Raw genomic sequence first — 12,564 nt, forward strand, 5'->3', positions numbered from 1 at the left:
TTTCTCCCAGTCTGTGGCTTATTTTCTCATTTTCTTGACATTGTCTTTGTCAGAGCAGAAGTTATTAATTTTAATGAAGTCTAGCTTATCAATCATTTCTTCCATGGATCATGTTTTTGGTGTTGCTAAAAAGTTATCACCATACCTAAGGTCATCTGGGTTTTCTTCTATGTTATCTTCTAGGATAGCATAGTTTTATGGGTTTGTGATCCATTTTTAGTTAATTTTTGTGAAGGATGTAAGGTCTGTGTCTAGATTCTATTATTATTATTATTATTATTATTATTATTATTATTGCATGTGGATGTTGTCTTCCCAGCACCATTTATTGAAAAGATGGCAGTTTTCTCCTGATCTGCTGGCCAAACCATTCCTGAATGACAATAAATCTGTATTTTGAAGCAGAAGGTCTGCTTTTCATTCAGCTGTAATGGGCTGTCATTTCTGCTAACAGCAATGCTTCTCAGTCCCCAGGTCTGCCCTACATCTCAGGGGATTGATTGTAACATGTCCTCAGGGAGGGAGTGGTGACTCAGAGATGGGTGGTGGGCATGCGGGTCAGCTCCTCCACAGAACAACGGGCACCCAGGAAAGCACCTGCAACTGTATTGTCAGCCAAGAATTCCAGGCTGTGCCTTCCCACCCTGCTGCCATTTTCTCCTTTGTCTGGTTTCTTCGAGATCTCTGTTCTCTGGCACTGTGTGTGTGTTCTCCCACTCTGCCTTATCATCATCCTCACAGCTTTTAAAAACTGATGGAAGGACCTTACTAGAATTTTAAAGTGTTTCTTCATGTAGGTTCTGCATATTCCTTATGAGGTTTATTCTTAACTATTTTTGTTTTGTTTGGACTTTATTTGGTTTTTATTTTATTTTTTAAATAGGATTTCTTTCTTTCATTATATTTTCATATAGTTGTATATGTAGCAAGCTATTGATTTTCATATATAAATTTTTATAGCTAGTCACCTTATTAGATTATCCTATTGATTTTAACTGTTCTTTTTTTTTTTAAAACTTGATTCTCTTTGGTTTTCCAGGTGTAGAGTCAAAACTAGCCACAAATAATGATTCACTTTTCTTACTTATGTTTATGAGTTTTATTCTCCCACAGCAATGTTAAGTTATAGTGGTGAGAGTAGCATTCTCCTGTTTCTTAATTTGGTTTTTCATGAGGATTCTGCCTCTTTGACTCCACCTATGATTCGGGATACTGAACCTAAGTTCTGACTAGCACTCTGGGCTCTCATTGGTTTGGCAAGAGAGGGTCAGAGGTTTAAGGGGGTTAGGGTTTCTCAGTGTTTGGAATCCACAAGGCTGATGGACCACTTAATCTTCCCAACTTCTTGAAATATCCTCTAGCTTAACTTCTATTCTCAGGAGCTTAGCAAATAACTTTAGGAGGAAGAAACAATAAAAAAAATAGTCACAGAACTAGCATTATTTTAATGGATTGTCTAATTAGGATAACATGATGAATATATTTCTAAGTATATTTTTTCTTTAAAAAAATCACTCTAGCACTTTTCAGGTGCTAGTGACAGAAATGAAAATTAAGCCAGCTTAAATTTAAAAAAGAAGTGTTTCTTACTCTTATAACAAAGCTACAGAAGACTGACTTACCCCTCCTCTGATGACTGACTTACCCCTAAAGCTGGTATGTGGTGTGGTAGCTCTCAGTAAGTGTCAGGCACTATTCTAAGCATGTGACACATTCTCAACCTTAGCACAAGCTTTTGAGATAGGTGTGGTTATCCCCATTTTATTGGTGAGAAAACAAAGCCTTGGTGAAGAGCCTGCCCAAACTCACAAAACCAGGAAAGAGGTGGGCCTGGGATTGGAGTCATTCTCACTGAAGAGCTTGGGCTCTTAAACCCTGAACACTCTCCTGCCCTCTGAAGAGCAGAGAGAAAAGTGAGCTATTCTCCCTACCTCCAGTTAGAAACATTCCCAAGCATCTCCGATTGGCCTGGCTGGGTCATTTGCCTATTCCTGGACCAATCACTGATGTCAAAGATTGGTTTACTAGGATTAGCCCCGCCCAGGTCACATGCCCATCCCAGGGTTTAAAGAGAACTAAATGGGAGAGGAGCTGTTTCCCAAAGAAGGAAGGGGTGATGTTTGGGCAGATGAAGTGATAAACATCCCCTACATTTCTCAAAGCCAAAACCTCCACTCCAGGTAGGCCAGCCATCTTGATGCTCTGGAAACAAGAGTGGCACAATCCTGCCTCCCCATTTTTGTGCATGCCACCCTCTCTCTCTAAAATGCTCTTTTCTCCTAAGTCATGGGTAGCATATCTCCTCCTTCTATGTGTAGTAAATACCTTTCTTTCTTTCTTTTTTAATTCTTTATTGTTTAAAGTATTACATGAGTCTCCTTCCCCCCTCTCCCCCCCGCCCACTGACCTCTCCTCCACCACCGATCCATTTGCCAGTAATCCCACTTCTAGGAATCTATCCCAAGAAAACAGAAACACCAATCAGAAAGGATATATGCACCCCTATGTTCATAGCAGCACATAGTAAATACCTTTCTTTAGATAGCATCCAGCTTCCTCCCTTCCTACTGACTTTTGGGAATAGCTCTATCGCTTTCTCTAATCATTTGACTGATGAGGTGATACCATTTTCTTGGCGAAAAGGAAAAAGCTGCTTCTACTCACTCTCTATGCCTTTGTATTTTCCAGCTGATGGAACTTTGCTGGGAAACAAAGTTGTTCAAGGTGTCTGTGCCAAGTTATTAGCATATACTGCCCCAGGCAAAGACACCACTGGAGCGCTCCATCTGTTTTGCCAAGTTCTGTTATGTAAGTGACAGCTGAGGGTATCTTTTAAGAAACGCAGTGTTTGTGAATGATGTGTCTTAATAGAAGAACAGTGAGACACACCAGCATGCAGAGCTCACTTTGTGGGAGCAGGTTTCTCAGAGGTATAGGGATGTGTAGGTGGAATGGCAATCAAGTTGGGATGTTACGATGATGACAGGGTTCTTTTCATTTGTGAAGTATTGTTGGTGGCTGAGACTCCTCTGGGGTGCCTGTGTTACAGCAGGATGAACTCATTCTTGAGAGACAAGCCTGGGTGCTTGGCTGCGGTTTGCAGAAGAGAGACATGGATCTAGATATAGTCTCTAAGGGTGGGAGCAGTAATGTTGGCTTATCAGTGTGGTGGTTGTAAAACATGGCTCCAAGATTCTTTCTCACTCTTCCTGTCAAGGGGTGGGGTCCATGTCTCTTCCTGTTCATTCTGGGTAGGTTGTGACCTCTTTGACCAGTGGAGTATAGAGGAAGGACTAGAACAGGTCATGGGCCATCCATTTGGTCCTCTCACAATGCTTGCTTTCCAGAGACCTCTCTTGCAAAATCCTTTCCCACCATCTTGTGAGAAACCCAACCCACATGGAGAGGCCATGTGTAGGGACTCTGTTCTGTTTTTTGGCCATCCCACCCCAGGTGCCAGACATATGCCTGCAGAAGACAACTTGGAAGCCCCAGACATTGTGAAGAAGAGAAGAACCACTCAGCCAGCTTGGCTCAGTGGTTGAGCCTCTACCCATGATTCAGGAGGTCACAGTTCTATTCTTGGTCAGGGCACATGCCCAGATTGAGGGCTCGATCCCTAGTGTGGGGTGTGCAGCGGGCAGCCAATCAATTATTCTCTCATCATTGATGTTTCTATCTCTCTCCCTTTCCCTTTCCCTTCCTGTCAGAAACCAATAATATATATATATATATATATATATATATATATATATGAAGAAGAGAAGAAGCATCAACATTGTGCCTAAATTCCTGACCCTCAGAATCTTGAGAAAAATAAAAAGGTTTTATAATAAACACACAGTCTTGGGTGTTTATTAAAAAATAAAGATAACTAGAACAGTCAGTCTCTTGATATCAACTGCAACCCAGGGTGCCAGAACCCTCTTTAGCTCCTTAGTGTTAGAGAGTTAGTAGTTGGGTCATCTCCTGGTTACTGAATGTGATGTTCTGTGCAGATTGTGGTTCTTTGCAAAACTTAGGCTCCCAGGCTGGCTGGCATCCTATATAATAAAAGGGTAATATGCAAATCAACTGAATGGCAGAATGACCAGTCGCTATGATGCTCACTAACCACCATAGGGCAGATGCTCAATGCAGGAGCTTCCCCTGGTGGTCAGTGCACTCCCACAGGGGGAGCACCGCTCAGCCAGAAGTCCAGAAGCTCAGAAGCTGGGCTCATGGCTGGCGAGCACAGTGGTGGTGACAGGAGCCTCTCTCATCTCCACGGACATCCCCAGAGGGCTCTCGGAGTGTGAGAGGGTGCAGTCTGGGCTGAGAGAACCTCCCACCCCCCAGTGCATGAATCTCATGCACCGGGCCTCTAGTTATTTTATAAGCCTCCCAGTATGTACAGAAATGATGCCATCTTGTTCAGGATTATTTTCCCAGCTTGGAGTCTGCTTTGGTTCCCATGATATCTGGGCACTCTGCCCTACTCTATTAGCCTGGATGGAAAATTCCAATGGCTTTTTTTCTCCTACAGATATATTTAGTTTCTAAGAAGCAAGTACCAGCAGCCCATCCCTAGGGTTTGGCAATTATATGGAAGATTTAACCCCAATACCTTTCCTCCTCTTGTCATTTTGGTCATCTCCTGGTTAGTGAATGTGATGCTAGTTTCAGACCATGGAAGCCTGAAGGAGTTCTATCAGCCAGTCAATCAACAAACAGTGGTAGAATGATTACTCTCTTTAAGGAAGAAATAAAGAACAATGTGACTTAATGCATGTTCTCATGAGCTGGTAACTTATTTGGGGAAATAAGACATACATGGGAAGTAAAATAGTCCAAAGATTATAATATTTCCAGCCTTTAAATAGCATTTTTACCCATGAGAGTGGGTAGCAGGAACTTTTCCTCTTCTTTGTGAGTCTGGTGGAACCCAAAGACTGATTTTATAATACATAGGATTACAAAGTAGACCAAATATATTGAAACATGGCTATCCAAACACTAAAAGCCAAAACCAAAGCCAAAACCAGATTTGTGAATGTAATAAAAGCTAATCTTCTGTATTACCCATTAAATAACATCATAACCACCATAATTTTGAAGTAGTGATGAGTATAAACTATATACTGGTACCTGGGAAATACCAGGAACAACTATAATATGGCACAACATACTGTATTTGTGGTTTCCATTGGTGACAAAAATCATAGGCACTGTTAATACTTCTGCAGAGGATGTCTATGTTTATGGTTGAGGGAAATGCTAAATATTAGTTAGAGGTAGTGCAGACAAAAAGGTACAGTGTGTGTAGCAAATTTAAAAACAACAAAAAATTGAAGTTGGTCTTGCTTTTATTATCACCATGCACCATTGATTTTAAACAATGTCAGTGATAAAATACATAGCTGCAGGGGCCAAAGATTCCCACTGCCCTCTGCTTTAAATTCCAGCATGCCACTGAATAAAGGTACAGATTTCCTTCCCTCCAAGTCCATAGACTCCTGAATTCTATCCATGGACCCCTTGGTGGTCTTAGATTCCAGATTATAAATTCCTGTTGTTGTGTCCTGGCTTAGAGTATGAGCTGGGCTTGCATCTGCTGTGCTGCTGGTTAGTTATGTTCCCTTGGGAAAATTGATTAAGCTTTCTGAAGATCAGGTACCTTCTCTGGAAAATGGGCTGTGATAATGGTGCCTCTCCCATCATCGTTGGGTGGAGTCACTGAGATCGAATAGTGGGTGAAGTAGTAAACATTGCCTCTGGTCCGAGGAGAGGACTCTATCAATGGAGGTGGAACCAGTGGTCACTGTAATGGTTGATCTTCCCAGTGGCTCTGGAAAAGGGCAATGTTGTCGTGGTTTATCAGGTGAGGAAGCCAGTCTCTCCCCATCATCAGTGCCTTTCTGTGCTGGGCCACAGACTCCAGGATGAGCTACCAGCCTTGCTGGGGCTGACCCCAACCAGGGATGGGAACCTATTGGGTTCTGCAGCCCAGTGGAAAGGTTGCGCTCATACAAAGCCTAGCTCAAGCCACTCTGCTTGCACATAGCATCTTGACCTTGGGGGCCACTCCCTTGTTAGAGTCCCCTGGTCTGGGAGGCTCATCTGGCACTTGAGTTATATGTGGCTGTTGTTTTTCTTATGTCAACTGCTCTTTTTGGTTATATCATAAATGATTGAGGTTCAGGGAACTGCAATCCAATTCCTCTGGGTGGAAGGAGCTTTTATCTTCCTCCCTCTCCAGCTGACAGCCGTGAGCATAATAAGCGATTGTTCAGTGAATGACTAGATCAGTTAACAGGTGAAGTGATTTACTGTAGGATCCTGGTGCACTTCTCAGAGCAGCTGGCTTTGGGCCTTGCTGTCCCGAGCCGGGGTCTGCCTGTGTCAGAGCCCTTCAGTGTTCACACAGTGTGCTTGCAGCACCGGCCGCACTGCTCGTGAAGTTGGCAGGGTGGGTTGATCACGTCTGCAAGTGAAACAGAACCTGCCACTCCAGGAGTCTGACTTTAAGTAAGGTGCCATTTCCCCTTCACCCAGTACCCTGACGCAATCTCCCATCCCCAGAGATTCAGATCGAGTTGGTCTGGGCTGGGCTTCCTACAGCTCTCACCGCCCCTGGCTGAGAGCCACGGCCCAACACTAACAAGGAGGGGTCCAGGCAGCATGGGGCTCTTGTGGATCTGAGCACTGCTCTCTCCCCTGCTAGCTGTGGGGTTCTGGGTAAGTAACTTAACCTCTTTGAGCCTCAGTTTCCTCATCTGTGAAATGGGGGTAATGATAGTACCCAGCCTCTAGGGAGATCCAGAGGATGGAGTGAGACCACATGTGCAATGTTTTTAGCATGTCCCAAGTGTTGAATAGATGGTGATGGCTCAGGGAAAGGTGCATGGCTGTCCCAACCCCTTTATCACAGCAGGCCCCAGAAGTTTGGAGCTGCGACGTGCTATTTATTATCCAGGCAGGAGGAATGTAAAGGAAGAGACTTCTGCGCTTACAGCACTTTTACTTTATTAAGAGGCTTTCTAATGTAAAAAATGCTCACACAGCCACTTTCCAGGGCAGCTGCATTACCATTATTTTCAGCACTCAGGACAAAATGAGATTAGGTGTGGGGAAGGGGTGAGGTAGGGTGAGCGTTTAAGGGCTGGATTGAAATCCAATTCTGCAGGTTGAGCCCGTGTTAATGCAATATTATGGGGTTTGGAGGCAAGGGCCTCTGTGGCTTAGTCCAAGGTTTCTCCAACATCTGGGTCACTGGCAATGTCACTGTTGCTTTTATTCTAACTACAGCAGGGGGACAGTGAGAGAGGAGAGCTAATTCCTAATTCTCACAATTGCTTGCCTTCAAGGCGCCAAATAGACACTCTTGCCAAGGAACCTTCCTTGATCACAAGAGACCTGAAACAGAAATGGCTTAACCCTTTCTGATGATTAGACAAGGCACAGGAGCACACATACCTGGTATCTTTCCGCTTCGTCCGGATGAATTTCAAACAGGAGAGCTCAGAGATCGAAGTGAGGCACAGGTTTAATTACCCTGTGCAGCCACACATCTGCTCAGCCTGCCAGGAGGCCCCCAGAGCCGGAGCAAGAAGCAGCACACTGAGCACACACTTATCAGAGTGCTGCGTGCTGGGGCCAGTGAGTGGTAGGGATTGCGATCTCAGTCCCTTCCCAGGGGGAGTTCCAGGTTTTGAATGTGAAAAACTATAATAAAAGATACCACTGTGACATGGGCCTTAAGAGAGCAAGGCAGGTACTCTTCCAGGCTGATCGAACAGCCATTGTTAATTTCTTTCTCCTGGTCCTCACCTACTCAGAGACTCAGGGAGTTATAGTCTCATTTACCGCCCTCCACTGCAGCTAGAAGTGGTCTGTGATGCACTTGGGGGTATGAATCGCTAAGTAGAAGATGCCTTGGTTTCAGGATAACTGCTGTTCTCCTGATAAAAAAGGAGAAGCAGCTGAAAAGCAAATATGATGCTGGACATTCAGCAGCCCTCTTGCTACCAGGAGGCAGCAAGCCTGAGACAAAGGTGATGGTAGAGAAGCTGTTCTTGATCTAAGCCAGCAGTGCCTTCCTGGAGCCTCTTGATATCCACATATCAGGCCTTTGAAAGACCACCATTGGCCTTGCTTGGGTCATTCTTGATTGCTGAGCCACAGAGAGGGAATCTGACAGAAGGGGTCTCTCTGAAAGGACAGCCTATGGAGGTCCCCCTTCCCCAACTGTGATGTCCCTACCATGTGTGCCCGCCCCAGGGGACCACAGGGAATGGGAGATGAGCTCCCCAAGGAATCAGAGGACAGTGGGTAGACTAAGTCACCGTGACTGTAGTCCTTGATAAGCAGTTTGTTTGAGTACAAGTAGCCTGGGGAACAGCAGGGCACAGATCTGCTCTTGAGCACTTGTCTCCAGGTCACCTGACCTGAGGAACCACCTCCCTCCTTGATGGAAATTGTGGAGTAGGAACAAAGGCTGGGCTTGCCACGCTGTGCAGTCAGCAGCCCTCCAGGGGACACTACAGGGTTTCGCAGGAGGCCAGCCTCTGCTGGAAATGTCACATTTATCTTTTTTTCTCCCTTCACATGCCTTCCAGTTGGATGCACGACCATTTTATTGCTGTTAAAGACACATGTCTCTCTCACATTAAAACAGAGAAAGTAGCAGGAGGGATGGAAAAAGCAGCAAATTGCAGGCTGGTTTCATTATCTCTGGGCTGAAGTGGAACCAAATGTGGCTCAGGAAGTGTGACTTCCAGCACACCCGGCATTCCTCATGGTCCAGCGTGCTGGGCGAGGGCCCTGCCATTACTCACCTCCCAGGAGCCCTGAGGAATCCTGCCCCGGGGGCCTGGCCTCCAGAATTGCCTGTAGCCCCTCCTTGGACTGGGGCGGGCATCGGCAGCAGGGACTGCCCAGTGTGCTCTCTGACCAGCTGCAGGCCTTGCGGGGCAGAAACTCCGGGACTGAGGTCATTAGGCAAAGAATGGAGGTTGTGAAGCTCAGGAGAGAAACCGAATGTGGATGCTCTCAGTTTCTTTGTTTCTGTTCAGTCTCCGGAACCCCCCTGCTCCCACTGCAGTCCTTTGCCATCCAACCAGTCAAGAAACCTGCCTTCTTTGCATCCATTCTGCAACTATGTTTTTTTAAATCCTCACCCGAGGATATTTTTTCCATTATTTTCAGACAGAATGGAAGGGAGGAAGGAGTGGCAGGGAAAGAGGGAAGAGAGAGAGAGAGAGAGAGAGAGAGAGAGAGAGAGAGAGAGAGAGAGAGAGAGAGATGTGAGAGAGACACATTCATTGGTTGCCTTTGGCACGCTGACTGGTGCCAGGGATTGAATTTAGGACCCTCTGTCCTTAGGCCAATACTCAAACCACTGAGAAAAACTGGCCAGGGCCGTTCCACAACTTTTTATTGAGCTCCCAATATGCCCCAGACACTTTTCTTGGTTCCATTCCTTTGCGAAGCAAAGACTCCCCAGAACTTCTGACCACCAACTGCAGCAGGCACCCCCGCCCCTGCTGTGGAGTGGCAGGAGTTTAGTGCCTATCTATCTCCCCCCTCACCCCTGCCTTCTGGATCCAATCCTTTCCTTCTCCCCTTATTCCTGCTCTTTTTCTCTCCGTGACCCCTGGCTCCCTATTAGCCTTTTGGGGGAAATCTGTTGTTTATGTTTGTTTATTTTTCTCTTTAATATAAACAAGCCTTTTAGTCTTCTTGTAACATCTTCTTATTCACCTCTTGGGTGTCAGAGAAATACTTCTATCTGGATGCAGCAATCGTAGAGGAAAGGACAGGCAATTCTGGAGTGAGAAGAGTTTTCATTGTTAAGCACTGGCACCATCACTCACTTTTGTGACCTTGGGCAAGTTACTTAAGCTCTATGAGTCTGTTTCTTCATCTGTGCAATGGGTATGATATTAACTGCTGCCCCTAAGTCCTTAAAGGGGGTTAAATGAAATGATTCATGGAATAACACAATGTGGAGGTTTCATGTTTGCAGACTGTGCAGGAGGTAACTTTAGTCCTGGCTGCAGCAGAGGGCTGTTTACCAGTGCTGGGATCTGCCCTTCACCCCCAGGTTTCAAGATTTTGGAAAGCTCTTCATCTCCACTGTTATCATCCTCACCCCTGAGGCAGATAGAAGCTGACTGAGATGTTTTCTGGATTACTTTCCACCGAACACTCAGGGTTCTATGTTTCACAATGTCTCCATAGGCTGGAATTTTAATCTCCCTTTTGCCACTCCTAGTCTTATTTTGGAAACAAACTTAATGTCACATTTTTGAGATTCCGAGCGTGTGACCCCCCTGAGCTCTTTGGGGCATCCATTTGCTGCTGCTTATAGCCCTGGGCTCCTGACCTGGCTTCACTGCCCCTCGGAGCTCACCTGGAGACCCCAGGCTCTCTCATGCCATCTCCGCTCCTGGCCTCTGGTTTCGGGTGTCTCCGTTTCTTGGTTTCTGATTTAGATTTGGCATCTCTCAGATTCCTTGGCTGCGGCTCTGTACATCCCATGACTCTCCTCCTGCCTTTCCTTCCACAAGTCGGTCAATGGCCACTGAGCCTTTTAGATGGTCCAAGTCCTTTCTGGAACTTTCTAGTGGGAAGGCTCTCATATACCTCTTCTTCTTTTGACATTAAGCAGCACTGTTCTGCTTTTAATTCCAATTGAATTCTTTGTGCTGCTGTGAAACTTCCTTTATTTACCTAGGAAGATTCACGCTCCACTTTTGCCCACATTATAGAGTAGATGTACAATATGTCATTGGATTATATTTTATATAATGTATAATGTATTCTAAAATATATCATATATAGCATATGCAATACTGTATATAATACAAGTTTTCCTCTGAGTCTAACACAATAGTTTTGGGGATACTTGAAAAGCTGAAAGAGGTAAAACAATGGGTCATGGTACCCCCTAGTGGCAGAGTATGGCAACACACATCTCAGCAAAAGGGAAAGTTTTGTAACTTTTTATTAAAAACAAAACATTAGAGACCACACAGATGGACCTAATTCCCCTTGTGTTATGGATTTAAATGTATTTCCATTGCAACCTGTATTCACAGATATCAAGATTAGTATTTTTGAGCTCTGTGATTTAAGTCTTTTTAAGGACTATCTGCATAGCAAAAAAATTTTTTTTTGGATTCCCAATACTGAATTCTATATTTAAATGAATAAAATAACATTTCCCCCTAGGATTTATGTTTTATTTTTCCAAAAGGATTCCTGTAAAATTGAGGCATGTCTGACACCCCAGGGCATGTCACATGCCTACTAGTAAGGTGTTCTCCTGCCTGGTGCTTGCAACAGCCTTTGCGCGCTCACCAAGTGTCAAGGATTCTGAGACCAGACATCGCTCGTGAGGAGACCTCCACAGGAGTCCAGCAGGCCGCTGGGCAGTCCCGCCCGAATTGGGTCTGCTGTGGTGTGTGGTCCTCTTGGCTGGTGCTCAAGATCTCTTCCATCCCTTTACCTTCATTCCTTTGAGCATCTCCACCTGCTGCCCCGACAGGACCCCTGGCCCAGGACCTGGCAATGGGCATAGATAATCCTTTAGCTGCAGACCAGCACCCTGATGGCTGCCCAGGGCCTTGAACACACTGAAAATATATAACAGTCACAGCACATAGAGCAGGAGTGGGCAGACTTTTTCCGAAAAGGCCCAGAAACTAAGTATTTTAGACGCGTGGGCCATACAGTCTCTGACACCACCACTCAGTTCGGCTGTTATTGTGCAAAGTAGCCAGAAATGAATGGGGTGGCTGTGTTCCAATGAAGCTTCCTGAACAGAAAACATTGAATTTTATATAGTTTCCATATGTCATGAAATCTTCCTCTTTTGATTTTTTGTAACCATCTTAAAATGTGCAGATCGTTCTTAGCTTGCTGACGGTATGAAAACAGGCACCAGGCTGGACTTGGCCCGAGGGGCAGAGTTTGTTGACTCTTGTGTTAGAGTGACATTCCATCACCTCTTTCTAGCTGATGCCAATTCTTCTGATCACCACAAATGGCAGGAATCAGGACTCTATTCTATCCAATATTCTAAATAAACCACAGATTCTAAGTGCTTAAATTTTTTTTTTTTTTTGTTAAATTCCAAACAGATGTTTTGAACCACTTGGATGAGTTGGCCTTTTATTTCCTCAAAAATTTTGTTGATCCACTGAAAATTCTGTTTGAAAAGCGACCTGATGGCTGTTTTATAAAAGTCCAATTTAGAACCTTTGGGGCCTCACTCAGTCACCTCCGAATCCCTTTCTTTCCATGTCCACACCTCTGCCATTTTCTCCGTTCTCCTCCTAATTAGCTGACTATATAATTAAACGGTTTCTTATTTAGTGGTTTGGAGCCCTCACTGACTCTAATCATCCCCTGGCCCTCCTGTGGCCTCTTCTATTTCCTTTTCAGATGAAGTGCCCAGACCTGAATGGCAGTCAAGGTCAAGCCGCCCGCATTTGTATTACACACGAGCACACCATTACCGTGGTGTTCGCTTCTCCTTAATGCAGACTAATAGCTCATTCTCCTTTGTGACCTCCATGA

This window comes from Myotis nattereri (genome assembly GCF_964212035.1).
Source record: "Myotis nattereri genome assembly, chromosome: 7".
Lineage (NCBI taxonomy): Eukaryota > Metazoa > Chordata > Mammalia > Chiroptera > Vespertilionidae > Myotis > Myotis nattereri.